Here is an 18,553-nt window from a genome sequence, read left to right as displayed (position 1 = left end):
AAAGAGAGAGATTAATAGAGAGGAAAGAAAAAAATTTAAAAGAGAGAGAGAGAAAATAAAAAAATTCAAAGAGAGAGAATAAGAAAAAAAAGGAAAAACGAGGAGAAGAAGAGAAGGAAAAGAGAGGAGAGATGGGGGAGAAGAAAAGGGAGGAGAGAGAGAAAGAGAGAGGGAGAGAAAAAAAGCAGAGCGAGAGGGAGGAGAGAAGAAAAGGAAGGAGGGAGAGAGAGAACCAAGAGAGGAGAGAAAATAGACTAAAATAAAAGGCAAAGAGAAAAAAAATAAAGACAAAGAGAAAAAAGAAAAGAAAAAAAGAGAAGAAATGGATTGTTGAATGATGTTGAGTGAGGTTGTGCTATAACATAGTAACTTAGCTTTACCGTACGATAACTTCACTTTTTGGTTCGTTTTGGAAGCACTTGTGTGCGAGATGCTAATATAGGGTAATGGATGGATCGGAGTAAAATATTTACAAAGCTCTTGCAAGGACATAGGCAACTTTATTGCAATTGCGACTCCATGCCCATGGTCTACACGTGCTCATTGGTTTTCTATGAATGCTTAATTGGGGGGCCGGGTTGAGTGCTTCTCGGTTGGTAGACTGGATGAGTTGGTTGCAAGTGGTGAAAGCCAGAGAGAGAGAGAGAGAGAGAGAGAGAGAGAGAGAGAGAGAGAGGTGGAACTTCTAGTCGTATGCTTACGGCTCGGGAGAGAAGACATGTCCTAACCGAAGAAGAGAAAGAGAAAACAGAAGCCGGCATCATATGTTTACGCCTCGAAAGAAGACTAGTCGTCAGTGAAAGAACAAGAGATAACAGAAGTTCGCATCATCGTAAGCTGAGGTCTCGAAAGAAGACAAATTTTCCTTGTAAAGGTGAGCTCCATTTTTGATTTCAATATCGGCTACCAGTCTGCCATAGCTCAAGGAAGAAGATTGCCGAGTGGAGTTATATCCATCAAAAGCATAGATGCACATAAATGGTTCCTGTTAATAGTATTAATCATCAAAGGAGAAAAAGGGGGACGATGCTGCAGTTCCCTGGGGGGGCGCACCGGCGGCTTTTGTAAAGGTGAGCTCCATTTTTGATTTCAATATCGGCTACCAGTCTGCCATAGCTCAAGGAAGAAGATTGCCGAGTGGAGTTATATCCATCAAAAGCATAGATGCACATAAATGGTTCCTGTTAATAGTATTAATCATCAAAGGAGAAAAAGGGGGACGATGCTGCAGTTCCCTGGGGGGGCAAGCCGCCGGGGTTTTTGCCTTATCTTCATGTGTTATGAAGCAGGAAATTCTGAAACTGAACGAGCCGATCATTTTGTGCAAATCTTATTTCTCGCATTTGCGTCCATTATTTTGGGGGAAAATCGTAACCTGGGGCACACCTTTCCAAACTACCTCAATCTGATGTATGGGAGTGGTAGGAAGAAGAGGGGCAAGGGACAAGATGCAAGCAAACTCGAGCAAAATGGGTTGGAAGCTTTGACCTAAGGTCAGTTTGAGAAGCTCCATGCTGGGCTGTGTGTCATCCGACTTGTCGAACTCTTCCTCTTGTAGCAGCTCTCCCCCGAGTCTCTGCTTTTGTGACTCTGGCGATCTTCCAGAACACAAAGTGCTTAGCAACTTTCAGTCTGGGAGACATTGACACATTTGCTGAATTGAATCTGAGGTTGAAGTTTGGGACATATCTTCTTGTGTCTGTCTGGTATACCTGTATATAATCACCATGCTTTTCCAAGATTGTGGCGTCCAGAAAAGACTCTATTTGCTGTAGGTGTCAACACATTTGCCAATGTTGTAGGGTAAGGGGGCCGAAAAAGTTATGGCGCCCTATTTAGTTGCATTTCGTATTGGCAGTACTTTCCCAATTGAAAGACAAATCAAGATGCATTGAGATACCTATTGGATGACATGTCCTCCACTAATTGGTGGAAAAGGCGGTGAAAGTGTCACCGAAATGGTTGCTCTCGGTTTTTTCTTCACACCCTCTGCTGTCACAAAACTGCGGGCTTTTTTCTCAACAAAGAAAAGCAGTTCAGCAGACATTGGGACCCCTAAATCTGATCAAAATCATCCAGATTTTTTCCTGCTGTGTCCAATGAAGCTTGCAAGCATATATTTGCAGGCGGCAAAGTGGTCTGCCATATTTGACTGTGGATCGAGCGGGGGGCAGTTAGGTGCCACAAAATCGTCTCACATTGTCTCTGGCACTAGAGTGTGGTGAGGGATGCCAGCACACTAGGGCTAGAAGGTGGAAGAGGAGGCCTTCACGGCCTTTTGCCTTTACTATAGAAGAGGATCCCTTCATAGCCCTGGCTTTTGCTTTTGCTAGAGAGCTTGAGTTGGAGTTTGAACTTGAATTTGAAGATGATGATGACTTGTTGGAGTCATTCTTACTTACCTTGCCTCCCCTTTTCCCCCCTTGTCGCCGTTGCTGCCATTGCCGCCGCCGCCTCCTTGTACTCGTCCTCATCTTCCTCCTTCGATAATGCCGCTAGGTTCTTGCATTCCCTTTCTTGCCACAATGGTAATACTGGATCTTCTTCTTTCTATGCTTGTCACTTACTCTTTGAAGGTGCAAATGCTTTCTGCTCACTACCATGTCGGGATGGTAGCCTCCCTTGTAAACACAAAGGAGCCTCATTGAAACATCCCTCTAAGATCCAACTTGCACGGTGCAAGCAAAACTCACCATAAAAGGGACTCAACATCAGACTCACCTCCCAGTTGTACAATCGTAGAGCCAAACGGGCTCACCCCTGAGCCTAGGAGCTAGCAACACTCTAGGTCACACAACCACATCCCAAGGATTGGTGTCCCATATCACTACTCCACACCATCCCGATGCATGGATGCATTGGCCAACGGGCCAAGCGTCTAAGAGTAGTGAGCACACAATTAATGTGCGCAATAGGGCCTTGATTCCTATTTATAGGACTCGATTATTCTAACTCCGAAGTGTCTTTAGTGCATTTGGGTGTCCAAGGATATGATACTTTTCCCCTGATAAATAATTGCTGTCCTTAGCAATATCGTGAGAGACAAAGTGAGGAAAACGACTCCTCAATGAATGTATCGATGTCCAAGTAGCCTCTGCCTCCAAGCGGTTTTTCACTTGACCAAATATTCGGGATAAATGGTCTAACAGGATCGTTTAGTCATAAGGTCAAGAACTGATTCGGGTTTGAGTGGAACATAATGAGTAGTATCCTTGAGCCGTAGGACTTTCTCAATTGGAATAATTTGCTTACCTTGTCCTAGTTGTTCTTTCAAATGACTCGTGTGGAACATGGGGTAAACTCGGATTTGTGAAGATAAGTCAAACTCATAGGATATGCTCTACTTATCTTCTTGGTAATTTGAAAAGGACCACAATACCTCAAGGACAATCTATCACACTTGTCGGTAGTCATTGAATTGGAGTCCTTTGGGACTTTAAGGTAAATCCACATGTCTTCTTAGAGCTGTCTAGGGGTACGATGTTGGTTAGCATAAAATGTGGTACAATCTTGGACTGTTTTAATGCTTTTCCTTGCAATCGTTAACATCTCCTGTATATCGTGCAAAAAGTTGACTAGGGATTGCATTTTTACCCACCTAAGCTTAGGTAGCAATTAATGGTTTTCGCTTATAATCATACGCATGCGTAAACGGGCTATAATCGATAGCCGAACGCTTAGTACTGCTATAAGCTAACTCAATCTGAGGAGGATAATGCTCCAAATCAGATTGTCTATGGGAGATATATGCATGAAGCGTATCCTCCATGGTTTGATTTGTCTGTTTGGTCTCCCATCAGTTTTTGGATATTTCGAGGACGACATGGACAATTGAGTTTTCACTTTTTGAAACATTGTTTGCCAAAAATGGCTAGTGAACTTAGGATTGTGGTTATTGACTATTTCATTAGGCAAACCATAAAGTCTGTAAAGGTGTTCGATAAAGAGACCAGCCAACTCATGGCTTTTTACTATCGCTTTGTAGAATGAATTGAGCTTTTTTTGTGAATCGATCGATCACAATCTAGAGGGACAACCCTATCACAAAATCCATAGAAATGCTACTTCATTTTCTATCAGGAATTTGTAAAGGATGCAATATCCTTGTCTATTTGTGCCGTTCAACTTTATTAAGTTGACATTGTGGATACTCACACATATAAGACTCAATTGTAGTCTTAGTATGTGGCCAATAAAAATGATAGGTGACCAAGGCCAAAGTTTGGTGTATGCTAGGGTGTTCAACGCTGCTCGACGCATCACGATACTTCTATAAAATTTTCTTGTGGAAATCTTGATCATGGGGTACGCAGCCTTCGGGCGTTTGGACCTCCTGAGCTTCTTGGGCTACTAGATCCCTCTTGAACTAGTTTCCAGATCTTATTGTAGTGAAGATCGTTTGGGCTATTATCTCTGAGAGAAAGATAGAAATCAATTGAAATTTCGGAGAATTCAACAAAAGCATTGACTTTAGGAATTCAACTAATAGCATCGACAACTATATTTGTAGCCTTTCTGTAATGAATTTCAAAGCCAAACTTTTGTAGAAGCTCCGGCCATCTCGCCTTGCGGCTATAGAGATTGTGTTGATCACATAGGTATTTCAATGAGTGATGGTCCATTTGAACTATAAACTAGGCGCCATACAAATAATGACGCTATACTTTTAAGTGCATGGATGATTGCTAACAATTCTTCTCTTGGGTAGTATAATGTGTTTGTGCATTAATGAGCTTATAGCTTTTGAATGCGATAGGTCGGCCATCTTGATAAAGGATAGCACATAAAGTATAATCACTTGCATCCATATGAACCTCAAAAGGTTTATTCAGATCAATAATTTGCAACATTGGTACAGTGGTAACAAGTTGTTTCAATGCTTGAAAACATTGATTGAGCTTACTAGTCCAAACAACTGGTGGACTAACGTGCTTCTTCTTGCTTTAAATACCCTCAAGCAAACATATCAAGGGTTTAACAATATTAGAATAGTTCTTAATGAATTCTTGAAAAAACCCAGCAAAACCTAAAAAAGATTTTACCTACCTTATGGTCCTGAAAATATGCTAGTCAAGCACTACTCGTACCTTTTCAGGATCAATTCAAATGCCATCAATCTAGATAACATGTCCAAGGTATAATAGCTCTGTGCAAAAGAATTCGCACTTGGATAGTTTGGCAAACAATTGCTCGTCTTAAGAGATATAAGATGATATACAAGTGTTTTGTATGCTCCTTCAATGACTTACTATAAATAAGGAAGTTGTTAAGGAAAACGACTATCCACTTCCCAAGATATGGAGGAAATAAAACAGTCATCATTTGTTGAAAAGTTGTGGGATTATTGGTCAATCCAAAAGATAGGATAAAAAATAGATAATGTCCATACCATGCTTAAAACACAATTTTTGGGACATTTTTTGAAGCTATCTATATCTGATGGTATTCGGACCTTAGATGGATTTCGGTAAGAGAGTGCGTATCACAAAGTCGATCAATAAGGTCATCCGTTCTAGGCAATATGTATTTATTCTCGATGGTTACCTTATTGAGCGCTTTGTAATCAACATAGAAGTGCATCGTGCCATCCTTCTCTTTGGCAAGAAGGATTGGTGCGCCCCATGGGGATTTACTTGGTTAATATAACCCTTAGCCAAATAGTCATGAAGTTGCCTAGCTATCTCGTCGTCCTCTTTTAGGCTAAACCTACAAGGTTGCCAAGAGATGGGATGACTATCAGACCAGGTTTCAATTATATGGTCTAAGATTCTGTGAGACGGTAAAAGACCATTAGGTAGCTTGGGTGGAAAAACATCAACATACTCATGTAATATCAGATTCAAAATACTCACTTACATTTGAACTCATATTAAGATTATTATTAAAAGAAATTGAATTACATTAATAATTAAATGATTGAACTTTTTCAATAAAAAACAGTTGGATTGAAAAAACGTTGAGTAAACTCCATTGCTGAAATTATATGTATATTATTTTTTGTGATCTCGAAGGCTAAATAGCCCTCGATGAAAGTATATGATTTTTATAATCAATATACAAGGAGTAGTATTTTTCAAAGAACCATGGTATGCTAAGAATGACATCCATATGGTCAAGGCTTCTAAGTTAGAGATTTATAATTTGATGATATTGTTGGATCTAGAGATCCAAGTCCAGTACAATTCGATCCTAGTGATCCACCGTAGGGCACTCCGTAGATTTGACATGATAAACTCAATCATTGAGTACCATGTGAAGTCGTAGTTTTTGTATCAAGCGAGAAGAAATATAATTATGAGTAGAATCATTATCAAATAGAACCGTAATGTCTTGGCCATTTATACGTCCAACGGCCTTTAGAAGGTCATGTAAGCCAAAAGTAGTTTTACTAATGGGACTATTGTTGCTATTGCTACCATTAACAAAACATTCTTTGAAGAAAATTTCAGAAGAAATACTTGGAGCCTCAAGTGCATTTATCGAAGTCTTGTTAGAAGACTTTGCCTTTTTTTTTTGGGGACACTCGTGATCACCACGAAAATGACCCATCTGGTCGTAGGCGAAACAATGGCCCTTTGAGATTCTCGCTACGAGCGACCTTACGCTTGCCATCCTTTTTCTTATGCAACTTGAAAGTCGGTTGACGAGGAGTTGCTGAGTTAGACAACTTCTTTGACTTAAGATTGAGGCAGCTTGATAGGAACCTCTAGTCAATTGGTTGCCCCTACTTGCAGCCAAAGTGTTGCCAAATTTTTTTGCATACTTGTAGATGTTCTTGAGTGAGTGAAGAGGATTGCAGATCACCTCATTTTGGTAGTCCAAGAGCAATTCAAAAAGGTATTACATGCAGAGTAGATATTTTAGGATTGTCCAAGGCTTTTGTTTTATGCAATAAATCTTTGAATTCTTGAGGGTACGCATCCAAGCTCATCTTGCATATATTCAACTCAAATAAAATTTGAAAAATTTTAATCCGATCGTTGTTTACAAAGTGTTTCCGAAAATTGTATTGAAAATCAGCCCAAGTCATGAGCTTAGGGTGTAGGCTTTGCCCACCAAGCGTATGCCTTCCCTTGTAACATGATTTGTATCTACCGATGCACTAAGCATCATCAAATTGATACAAATCAAAATACATCGTTCATTTGGCGAGCCATCAATCTATATTTGTTGCATCGCATTCCTTCTCCCCTTTAAAGGGATTGGGTTGGAATTGAAGAGGCTACTTCCTCATGGTTGTGGGCATAAATGAAAAATGACGAGTGTGTAGTGCTGCAACATTTTTTGAACTTGAGCTTGGAGAATTGCCACAATGGATGAATCTCTTTCGGATTTGAAAGAAGAAGAGGCTTGGAGATGCTACTTGTGCATGTGTTTAGGTTCAAGAGAAGCTGGATGGGCATTCTCCATGTGCTGAAGTTCAGTAGAAGCAGGCGCATCATAGGGAGAAACACCATGAGAAGACATGGTATTGACAAGAGGAGAGGTTTTGGGAGAGAGAGAGAGAGAGAAGAGATGATTTGGAGCTCAAGGAGTGCGAGAGAAAAGAGCAGAAGAAGCGGAAACTGTTCGCTTCAAATGTAGGACCGGAACCGGGGTTTGGGTGGGCTATTAGGGAAGGGGAGTAGCTAAAAGGCCTTGCTTTTGTCTTTAAAGCCAAGAGTAGTTTAAAGACTGAAAAAAATTGAATGATTAAGAAGACGGAGAGTTGGATTTTAATGTGTTGAAACTGTGAGAGTGCGCAGCGAAAGAAGAACACGAACACAGAGGAGAGGAGAGAAGAAGCAGAGAATGAAGGAAGAAAGTCTGCACTGACTGAGATGAATGCTGAATACACTGGAATGGACAGAACAGTCCCTGCACGCAGCCCGGAGCGTCAGTGAGGGAACCAGTACAGACTGGAAGCAGAGGCAGCACCAATGTCGGAGACGGAGACGGAGGAAGCAGTGCTGTACCTGCAGAGAGTGAATGCTGGACTGACTGGGGGGGCTGCTATAAATAGCCCCCAGCCAGCAAACTGGCTGACCAGCTAAACTGGCCGACCTGGCCAGATCTGGCCGACTATGGCCAGATCTGGTCCGACTGCCCAAAATAATGGGCAGTCAGCCCAGAAACAGCCCAAATTGGGCTGTAAAATGCCCAAGGCTGCATACTAACAAAAGCAGCCTAAAAACACATTGACAGAGCTCCTCTGTCTCCTGTCAGACTCTGACAGGAGCTCACAACCAGGAGATGACAGACTGAGACTTAATAAGAGCAGGCTAGTGCGCAGCGAAAGAAGAACACGAACACAGAGGAGAGGAGAGAAGAAGCAGAGAATGAAGGAAGAAAGTCTGCACTGACTGAGATGAATGCTGAATACACTGGAATGGACAGAACAGTCCCTGCACGCAGCCCGGAGCGTCAGTGAGGGAACCAGGACAGACTGGAAGTAGAGGCAGCACCAATGCCGGAGACGGAGACGGAGGAAGCAGTGCTGTACCTGCAGAGAGTGAATGCTGGACTGACTGGGGGGGCTGCTATAAATAGCCCCCAGCCAGCAAACTGGCCGACCAGCTAAACTGGCCGACCTGGCCAGATCTGGCCGACTATGGCCAGATCTGGTCCGACTGACCAGAACTGGTCCGACTGCCCAAAATAATGGGCAGTCAGCCCAGAAACAGCCCAAATTGGGCTGTAAAATGCCCAAGGCTGCATACTAACAAAAGCAGCCTAAAAACACACTGACAGAGCTCCTCTGTCTCCTGTCAGACTCTGACAGGAGCTCACAACTAGGAGATGACAGACTGAGACTGAATAAGAGCAGGCTAACACCCCCTCTCAACTCCTGGGAGAGTCTGAAGACCCAAGAACCGCATGTGATGAAGCAAAGAAGCCTGAGGCAACGGCTTCGTAAAGAGATCAGCTGCATTGGCCGCCGTAGGACAATAGACCACCACCAGCTCCGAATCCACAATCCGCTCTCGAACATAGTGATACTGAACCTCAATGTGCTTCGTACGAGCATGAAACACCGGGTTCTTAGCCAGAGCAAGAGCACTCTGGTTATCCACGCGCAGCTCCGTAGGTCCGGTCTGGGAAAAGCCAATCTCCGCGAGTAAGCGACGGAGCCAAACTGCCTCCATAGCGGTCGAACATAGGGCCCGATACTCAGCCTCTGTAGAAGAAAGTGCCACAGTAGGCTGCTTCTTGCTGCTCCAAGAGACAGCACCAGATCCAAGGGTGAAAGCATAACCTGTAGTGGATCGTCGCGAATCCACATCACCTGCCCAATTAGAATCACTCCATCCAGAAAGGGTAATCCCATCTCCATACATGATCCCAAAGGATCGAGTCCCCTGCAAATAGCAAAGAACCCGCAAGGCCGCCTGCCAGTGATCCTGGGTAGGAGTCTGCATAAAGGAAGACAATAAAGCCACCACAAAGGAGATATCCGGCCGAGTGTGAAGCAGCCAGATAAGAGAGCTGACAAGGCACCTGTAACGGGTGGGATCGGTAAGAGGAACTCCAGCTGTCAAAAGCTTGGACTCAGGGTCCATAGGGCATGAGATAGGCCGACACTCAGCCATATCAAACTCCGAAAGAAGCTCGGAGGTGTACCTGTGCTGCGAGATAAAAATGCCCTGTGCCATCTGATAGATCTCCAGACCTAGAAAGAAGTGAAGGATCCCTAGATCCGTCATGTCAAACTCCTGCTGTAGAATGGACCGTGTATGCTCCACCTGCTGAGTGTCGCTCCCTGTAATGATAAGATCATCCACATACAAGATGAGGAACACCGAAAGAGAATCCACAACCCGTAAGTAGAGGTTGGGATCATAAGCGGAGCGCGCAAAGCCACTCTGTAGAAAGAAGCGGTCAATCCGCTGGTACCAAGCACGAGGAGCCTACTTTAGGCCATAAAGAGCCTTCCGCAGCCTGTAGACATGATCCTCCTTCCCCTGCACAAGAAAACCAGGAGGCTGTGAAACATAAATCTCCTCCTCAAGAACGCCATTCAGAAAAGCAGACTTGACGTCTATCTGATAGACAGGCCAACGGTGATGAGCAGCAAGAGCCAAAAGCACTCGGATGGTGGACATCCTAGCTGTAGGAGCAAAAGTCTCAAAGTAATCCAACCCTGCACGCTGGGCAAAACCCTTGGCAACAAGCCTAGCTTTATGCTTGTGCAAGGAGCCATCTGCAAGATATTTGGTCTTAAAGACCCATTTCACACCAATCACCTTCCGTTTCGCGGGACGTGGTACAAGCTCCCACGTATGGTTTCGCTCGATGGAGTTGAGCTCGGCCTGCATAGCCTGTCTCCAAATATCCTGTGCAAGAGCCTCCTCCACAGTGGAAGGCTCGGAATCCTGAAGAATCTGTGACATAAGAGCATAGTTCATACATAGTGAACTGTCCTGCTGGGCCTGTAAACGTGCTGATCGACGTGGACCTGAAGAAGAAGCAGGAAAGTGAGTAACACCTGAATCCTGCATGAGCCGGCGATACCATAAAGGAATCCTGAGAGACTCCTGTGAGGGAGACCGGGGGGTCTCCGGAACCTGTAAAGCACCCAAATCGGAGAGGGACTCCCCCTCACCGAGTGAAGGTAAATCCTCCGCATCTGAAGAAGGCTGTATATCCCGTGAAGATCCCGAAGTGGCGGTAGAAGAGCTCGTAGAAGACGAAGGCACATCCACCAAAGGGGAAAGGGAAGCCGAAGGAGGAGGAATAGGGGGGGGGGGGGGGTCCGTCGAGGATGAAGAAACATCTGTAATAGAACCATCAATCGGATCCTCAGAGGCCGAAGCCTCATCAAAGATCACATCCCTGCTCACCTCAACCTGCCGAGTCGTCGGGTCGTAGAGCCGATATCCCTTCGTGGTCGTACTATAACCAACGAAGATAAGCTTTCTTGACTTAGAGTCGAACTTCGTCTTCCTCTTCTTCTTGGCCACATGGACAAAAGCATCGCACCCAAAGATGCGAAAATGGGACACGGAAGGCTTCTTTCCAAAGAAAGCCTCATATGGAGTCATGTCCTGTAACGCCGAAGTCGGAGAGCGGTTGCGTATATGCACCGCTGTAGCCACCGCCTCACCCCAAAGGAAATGAGGAAGACTCCTATGCTCCAGCATAGATCGGGCCATCTCAATCATGGTCCGATTCGCACGCTCCACCACACCATTCTCTGATGGTGTGTTCGGATGGGAATACTCCACCCGAATACCATGATCCCTGCAAAACTTAGAGAAAAGGTGAGAAGTGAACTCTCCACTGTGATTAGCTCGAACACCACGAACCTTGGAAGTTGTTTGGGTCTCCACAAACACCTGCCACTCACAGAAACGGGAGTACGCCTCGCTCTTATACTCCAAGAAATAAGGCCACACATAACGACTAAAGTCGTCCACAATCAGCATCAAATACTTGGCCTTCCCAAGGGAGGCCGTGCCCATAGGTCCGCAAAGGTCGGTATGAACCAACTCAAGCGGAGAAGTAGCCCTCCTAGAAGCAACCTGTGGGTGAGGCTGCCGGTGCTGCTTGCCCCTCAAGCAGCTAGGGCACAAAGTGTGAAGAGGAGGGAAATCAGGAAGTCCCTCCACCATCTTCCTCCTAGAAGCCCGGCGGAGAGAATCGAGGTTCAAATGACCATACCGAGCATGCCAGAGCAGATGAAGCTCATGGGAAGTCCGCGCAGCCAAGGCTGTGAGCGTATAAAGCCCACCCTCCTGTGTACCTGTCCAAAGAGCATCACCTGTAGAAGCATCCTCCACTGTGACTGCATCCTGAGTAAAAATGACTCGGGTACCTAACTGAGTAAGACCATGCACGGATAATAGGTTAAAGCCCAAATCAGGCACATAGAGAACTTTGGTGGAGGAAGACCGCCTGTCAGAAAACATAGGTAAAGTCCCCACTCCATGAATAGGAATTGTAGAATTGTCACCAATGGTGACTGTACCCCCTCTGGAACGAAGATCCTGAAGCCAATTCTGACGGAAGGTCATATGTGAAGATGCTCCACTGTCAACGAGCCAAGGCTTCTCCTGTGTGGTAGAAGCTAGGGCAGTGTCTTCCTCAACAAAGAGATGCACAAACGCAGATTCTGTTGTGGCTGGGGCTTCCTTCGAGTCCTTCTCCTTAGGCTTCAAATGGGGATACTTCTGCCAACACTTCTCCTCGGGATGAGTGCCCTTTCCACAATGGGGACACTTGGGCTTCTTCTCCTTCGCATCCTTCTTATCTTCCTCCTTCTTGTCCTTGGACTTCTCCTTCTTTTGTTTCTTCTTCTTGCCACCACCTGTGGTAGCCGTAAATGCCTTGGTGGAGCCACTGGCTCCCACCTCTTTGAGTCGCTCGTCATGCTCCAAGACAAGCGGGGAAAGCTCCTCCCATAGGAGAGTCTCACGGGTTCTCGTAGTGATGAGGCTGGTGTAGAAGACATCATAACGGGGTGATGGCAGCTGAGTCAACAGAATCGCCATATCCTCAGACGATATCAGACGACCAAGAGAGGCTAGCTCGCCTCGCATATCCTCCATCTTCGTGATGTGCTCCTTCATGGAAGAAGAACCATCAAGACTGAGCATCCGCAACTTCTTCTCCAGGGAAATCTTGTGGGCAAATGTCTTGTGCTGATACAAAGATGCAAGCTTTGTCCATATTTCCGCCGCAGTCTTTAACCTGTGAACATGTACAAGAACAGAATCATGGAGACTCATAAAAAGAAAGGAACGGGCTCGAGAGTTGAGCCTATCCCATAAGGCTGCACGGTCCATAGAGGTGCCATCGGACGAATCCACGGGGGGTCGGTCGATGGGCGAAGAAACAAGCTCCCATAGATCAAAGGTATCAAGGATGCAAGCCACCTTGCATGACCATAGGGAGTAGTTGGAACCATCCAACTTATCTTCCTTCGGAAAGGAAGGGAGAATCGGCACCTGTATAGAGGGAATCAAGGAAGGCATCCACACAGTTGATGCAGTCTTCACTGAAGAAACCTTCGCAGTAGATGGAACCCTCTGAGATGCATGGACTGAAGAAGGACGAGTGCGAGGAGGGTCTTCCCGATGTCGAACTTCACGATAGTCCCGCCTCCGCTCAGAGGAATGATGAGAAAGAAGCTCATCCTCTGAGTCTTCAAAGCTTGAAAACTGGTAAGACATCTTCCAATCTGCAAAATACCAAAGAAAGTTGTGCCGCTGACGAAATAGGACCAGCAATGTGGTCACCAACCACCAAGACGCAGGCAGAGAGTGCCTACAAACACCTGGATCTGCAAAACGCAAATAGATCTGATGTCGAACACTAGAATCGAGACCACCAGCACCGGGAACAAGCCCAGACAGAGGTCGCCTGCAGGATAGGAGCAGCCGGGGTAGAAGCGACCTGCAAAACAGCAAAACGCAGGCTGTAGGAAGGTCGCCCTGCAGCAGAAGAGGTCTCCTGGCAGCAAACGCAGGGTTGCTGCGTCACTGAATGACGTGGCAGCCCCTTTGTACAGCAAACGCAGGCTGTACAGCCTTCTGATGCAGTCGCCTGGCTGGGATGGACCTGTGGGCAGCCGCCTGAAGGAATCGCCTGGCTGTTGTGGAACTGTGGGCAGCAGCAGTAAGGTATTTCTCTCGTCCTCCGTGCTCTCAATCAGGCAATGATACCATGTGAGAGTGCGCAGCGAAAGAAGAACACGAACACAGAGGAGAGGAGAGAAGAAGCAGAGAATGAAGGAAGAAAGTCTGCACTGACTGAGATGAATGCTGAATACACTGGAATGGACAGAACAGTCCCTGCACGCAGCCCGGAGCGTCAGTGAGGGAACCAGGACAGACTGGAAGTAGAGGCAGCACCAATGCCGGAGACGGAGACGGAGGAAGCAGTGCTGTACCTGCAGAGAGTGAATGCTGGACTGACTGGGGGGGCTGCTATAAATAGCCCCCAGCCAGCAAACTGGCCGACCAGCTAAACTGGCCGACCTGGCCAGATCTGGCCGACTATGGCCAGATCTGGTCCGACTGCCCAAAACAATGGGCAGTCAGCCCAGAAACAGCCCAAATTGGGCTGTAAAATGCCCAAGGCTGCATACTAACAAAAGCAGCCTAAAAACACACTGACAGAGCTCCTCTGTCTCCTGTCAGACTCTGACAGGAGCTCACAACCAGGAGATGACAGACTGAGATTGAATAAGAGCAGGCTAACAGAAACATGTATGCAACTTGTTTAGGTAATGATATACATGGACTAGGAAATAGTGATTTCCCCCCACTTAGGACTCCCACGTTCTTAGAATTTGTCAATTTTGGGCAATGTCCATGTAATTTGTGTAGTGTGGACACTTTAATAAGTGTCACTTTAGTGTGTATACTTAGTGTCTTGACATTAAAAGTAGTGTCACTAGGGACTAGAGTGAGTTAGCTTAACTCTAGTTAGTTGGTGGAGGGTTGGTTAGGTCAATCCTTGACCTAACACCCTTGATCTAACTTAGGTTGTACCTTAACTCTTTTCACTTCACTTCAGTAAGTACACTCTCACTCATAGTCATTGTCTCGTTTCTCTCTTCCATAGTCGGTGCATTTTTCTCACATTTGGTATTAGAGCAGTTCCCGTGCTTGGCATGATTTGTAGCCATTGGAGGACCTTCTGAGGTAGCTAGGGGCAGGAGAAAACCAATCAACAACTGGAGACAGTATCTATAGGCTGTTGAGATAGGGCAGTAGTAGCAAATGACTGCTTTTCTTCAATTCTTCGTGAAGAAAGTTTGAATTTTCTCTCTCCTCGGCATTCTCTCTCATCTCTCAGTCTTTCTACAGCCTTGTCCCAAGTAGTACAATATTCAGATCACTAGAGGTTGAGAAATTTCCGATTTCTCTATTATAAGCCCTAAATTGTAGAGTAGAAATTAGGGTTTAGCAGTAGCCTCAAGAAGCATGCCAGAAATTGGAAGCTCTAAGACTTGGATTAATAGGGTTGAAGCTCTTTTCCATCAAATTCAAGTGGAGGGGCCAGCAAATCATTGAACTTGGGGCATTTTCCATCTCTATCAAAGCGAGAGAAGGCTAATTGACTGCTCGAATTAAGGGGCAAATCAGATTGAAGACTACTAGGTCATTTTGGATAGTAAGGGGAGTTGGAATATCAAAAGGGATTGGGAGAATCTCATTGTACATTAACTTCTTCTTCAATTAAGTTAAAGAAATACCGAAAGGGGCACTAGTTTTGGGGCCAACAGGGTGTCCATTGTCCAAGATTGTAAATTAATTTGCATTTCTCAGTTTTGTAATAAATATTGTTGCTGTAATTAAGTGCTTAATCAAGAAATTACCACCCTTTCCAAGAAGGTAGCCTGCTTTCATGGTTCCATTGCCGGGATACCACTCAATTCCTTGATTTGGTAGACCCGAGGCATCTCATTGCAAGTCAAAGCTTTGTGTTGGCGCTGATTTTTGCTCTCAGCTGAGAAATTACAGCAATTTGTCTTCTTACAATCAGATGGACTCAAGCAGTGATGATGCCTCTCAGTATGAACATTCACATAGGAATGAAGGAAATGCAATGCTTGACCTTGGACAAGGCTCAGACCATGGACAACAAGATGAAAATGTTGCAGTTGGGCAAGATACACGGCCTTCAAGGCATAAGGAGGCTGATGACTAGCAAAGTGAAGAGGAAATTGATGACCAGTTCAAGAATCGGATGAGGACAGCAGCAAATTTCGTTGTTGAATTGGCAAAGGATCCTCAATTTATCCGATTTTTGAATGCTCCAAAGGATAGCAAAGGCAAGAAGAAGAATACGTCTTCTACACCTTCGGAACAACAAGATGCACTATACATAAAGCCAAACCCTTCATTTGAAGCTCCCAAAGATGCTAATGAAACATAATAGTTGGTACCTAGGGGGCAATGAATGCAAATCAAGGGCCATCACGGAAGTGTCAATCCAATGGATTTTGTATTGTCGGGCATGCATGCTATGATAGGGTAGCTAGGCTACTTTGGTGGAAGCATGATTTTTCATGCTATGGTTGGACAGGGACGGTATATGGAAATGTATGGCACAAATCCCTGTGGTATGTAATAGCCAATGCATGGTGTGCAAGGCCCAATATATTCAGGTATGGCTGAAAATGTGTAAAACCCTATGTATGACAGCATTGGTTTGATACTTGGGGCACCAAAGTAGCATGTTTGGTAATGCTTTTGCACCCTCGAATGCTTATGGGGCTCAAGGAATGAGTGTTGGTCATGCAAATGCTCCATTTGGTGTTGGTTTTGATGTAAATTCAGCAAATGCACCCTTTTTGCAGCAGCCAGTGTATGACAACTTGACATCCAAAGGGGCAGCAAAAGACTATGATGAGGGTGGAAAAGCAATGAAGTTTGAGTCCTTTAGTGGTGTACAAGATAGACTGAAAGCTTTGACTTTCATTCAGTAGTTTAATATAGTTATTCAGTGGGAAACTTTACCAAGTCCTCCAAGATTCGAAAGGCAGCCACTTTCTTGAAAGGGAATGCATTGTAAAGGTGGTCCACTCTTTTGATGCAAGGTAGAGCACCGTCAACGTGGTACAATTCAAGCAAATGTTTGCATTGAATTGGTTGACAAGTACCTTTGAAGTGGAGATCATGACAACTTGGAATAAGCTGGATGCTAAGGAATGCAAAAATTTGGAGCAATACAATAAGAAGTTTTGGGATGCATTGCTACTATTACTTCTTATTGCCTTGTACCCTTCATGAACAAGTGGAAAAATATGTTTGTGGGGTGCCCAAAGGAATCATGGATTTTTGCATTAAATCCATCGTGTCTAGCATGTCTTAGCTCATAGAGATTGCTTCTATAGCCAATGCTTTGCTGGGTGGGAAGGATTTTGGCTTCCTAGAGTAGGGGAAAAAAGCCGAATAAAAGTTGTTTAAGGCTGAGAAAAGGGGCATATCTGAAAATCAGCCTAAAAAGAGGCCAAAACAGTAAAGAAAGGGCTAAAAAACATTGCCACAATGTAGGGAATTGATAGCTACAAATAAATATTTTCTTTGTGAATAGGAGGGTCACATTGCAAGGGATTGTCCCAATAGGCAGCAAGTTGGAAAATCGGAAAATCAGGGAGATTCTAAAGGAAAGAAGCCCAAAATATGAGTGGGATTGGTGGTGCCCGATGTGGTTATTGATCAGCCCAATGATCATACTACTAAGTTGTGCAGAGTATGGGGCAAAATTAGGGATCGGTATGCATTGATTTTCTTTGATAATGGTGCACGAGCCATCTTCATCTCTGTTGATATGGCAGCTCATCTAGTGGTCAAAGAGGATGAGATGGGACCCATGGGGAAAATTGGAATGGCATATAAAGGCCATGCAGAGCTTGTCACATTGCTTATTGGAAAGGTTCGGTTACATATACAGGGATATGTGGACAGTGAAGAGTTCTTCATTACTCCACTTGAGGGTTGTGATGTATTGCTTGGTATGCCATGGTATCATCATATGCATGCAGTGATTGATTCTCGTGCAAAAAAGGTCATTATTTAGCATAAGGGAAAGATACTCACACTTGATATGAAGTTGAAAGGTGAATTTGTCTCTGTTGTATCTGCAGCCGCCATTTCTAAAGTTATAAAGAATCATCTTTTAGCATACTTGGTTTTTACTAAGGATAAAGATGATAGTGAGAATGTTGGGAACATGTCTAAGATAGAGAAGGATCGCATGTCATTTATGAAAATTTATGTTGGTTACTTTTCTCATTCATTTCCAAGGCAGCTACCACTTAAAAGACTAGAAGATCATGGCATAAATCTTATCCTTGGAAGTAACCCACCTAATAAGCCACCCTATAGAGTCTGCAGCCCAACGGGAGGAGATTGTGAGTCAGGTGAATTAGCTGTTAGAAAAAGGGATGATTTAGCTTAGCTCATCTACTTTTTGTTCTCTAGTGCTTTTGGTGCAGAAAAAGGATGGTTCATGGCGTATCTACATTGATTATCGTTCTTTGAACAAGATCACGATAAAGAATCACTTTCGGATTCCTAGGATTGATGATATTATGGATAGATTGTAGGGGACAACCATATTCAGCTGCATAGATTTGAAGTGGATATCATCAGATACGCATTAGATCGGAAGATGTGTCTAAGATAGCTTTTAGGATATCTTTTGGATTGTATAAGTTTCTTGTTATGCCTTTTGGACTTACGAATGCTTCTGTGACTTTTAATCGGATGATGGATCACATCTTCAGGCCACATAGAGAATTTGTGGACACTTCTTTGATGACACAATTGTCTATTCAAAGAACGAGACAGAGCATAGAAGACACTTGGACATTGTGTTCAATGAACTGCGTGAGCATAGGTTGATTATCAATGATAAAAAAAGTGAATTCTTCTTGTATGAAATCCACTTTTTGGGGCATATTGTATCAATTGATAGTATTTGTATGAACCTTGCACAAGTTGAGGCAGTACGATTATGGCCACCTTTGAGAAATGTACATGAGATTAATAGGTTCTTGGGTTTTTATTCTTACTACAGGAAGTATGTACTCGGATTTGTTGAAATTGTATCTCCATTG

General features: G+C 44.3%; 1 protein-coding gene across 6 annotated transcripts in view; it reads left to right on the top strand.

The window, feature by feature from the left end:
- Positions 1 to 539: 539 nt before the first annotated feature.
- The window catches only part of LOC148011003 (calmodulin-binding receptor-like cytoplasmic kinase 2), a 57,664-nt gene continuing 39,650 nt past the window's right edge, over positions 540 to 18,553 (top strand). For 5 of the 6 annotated variants that reach the window (XM_087671377.1, XM_087671378.1, XM_087671380.1 and 2 more), the window contains exon 1: positions 540 to 874. The gene's annotated coding sequence lies outside the window, so the exon portion shown is untranslated. The remainder of the gene's footprint in view (positions 875 to 18,553) is intronic. The other variant, XM_087671382.1, reaches the window with a different exon arrangement.

This window comes from Lygodium microphyllum, chromosome 29 (genome assembly GCF_053477565.2).
Source record: "Lygodium microphyllum isolate KBCC chromosome 29, Lygodium_microphyllum_v1.1.10, whole genome shotgun sequence".
NCBI lineage: Eukaryota > Viridiplantae > Streptophyta > Polypodiopsida > Schizaeales > Lygodiaceae > Lygodium > Lygodium microphyllum.
The sequence above is the reverse complement of the archived record's forward strand: the minus strand, read 5'-3'. Positions and strand labels throughout refer to the sequence as shown.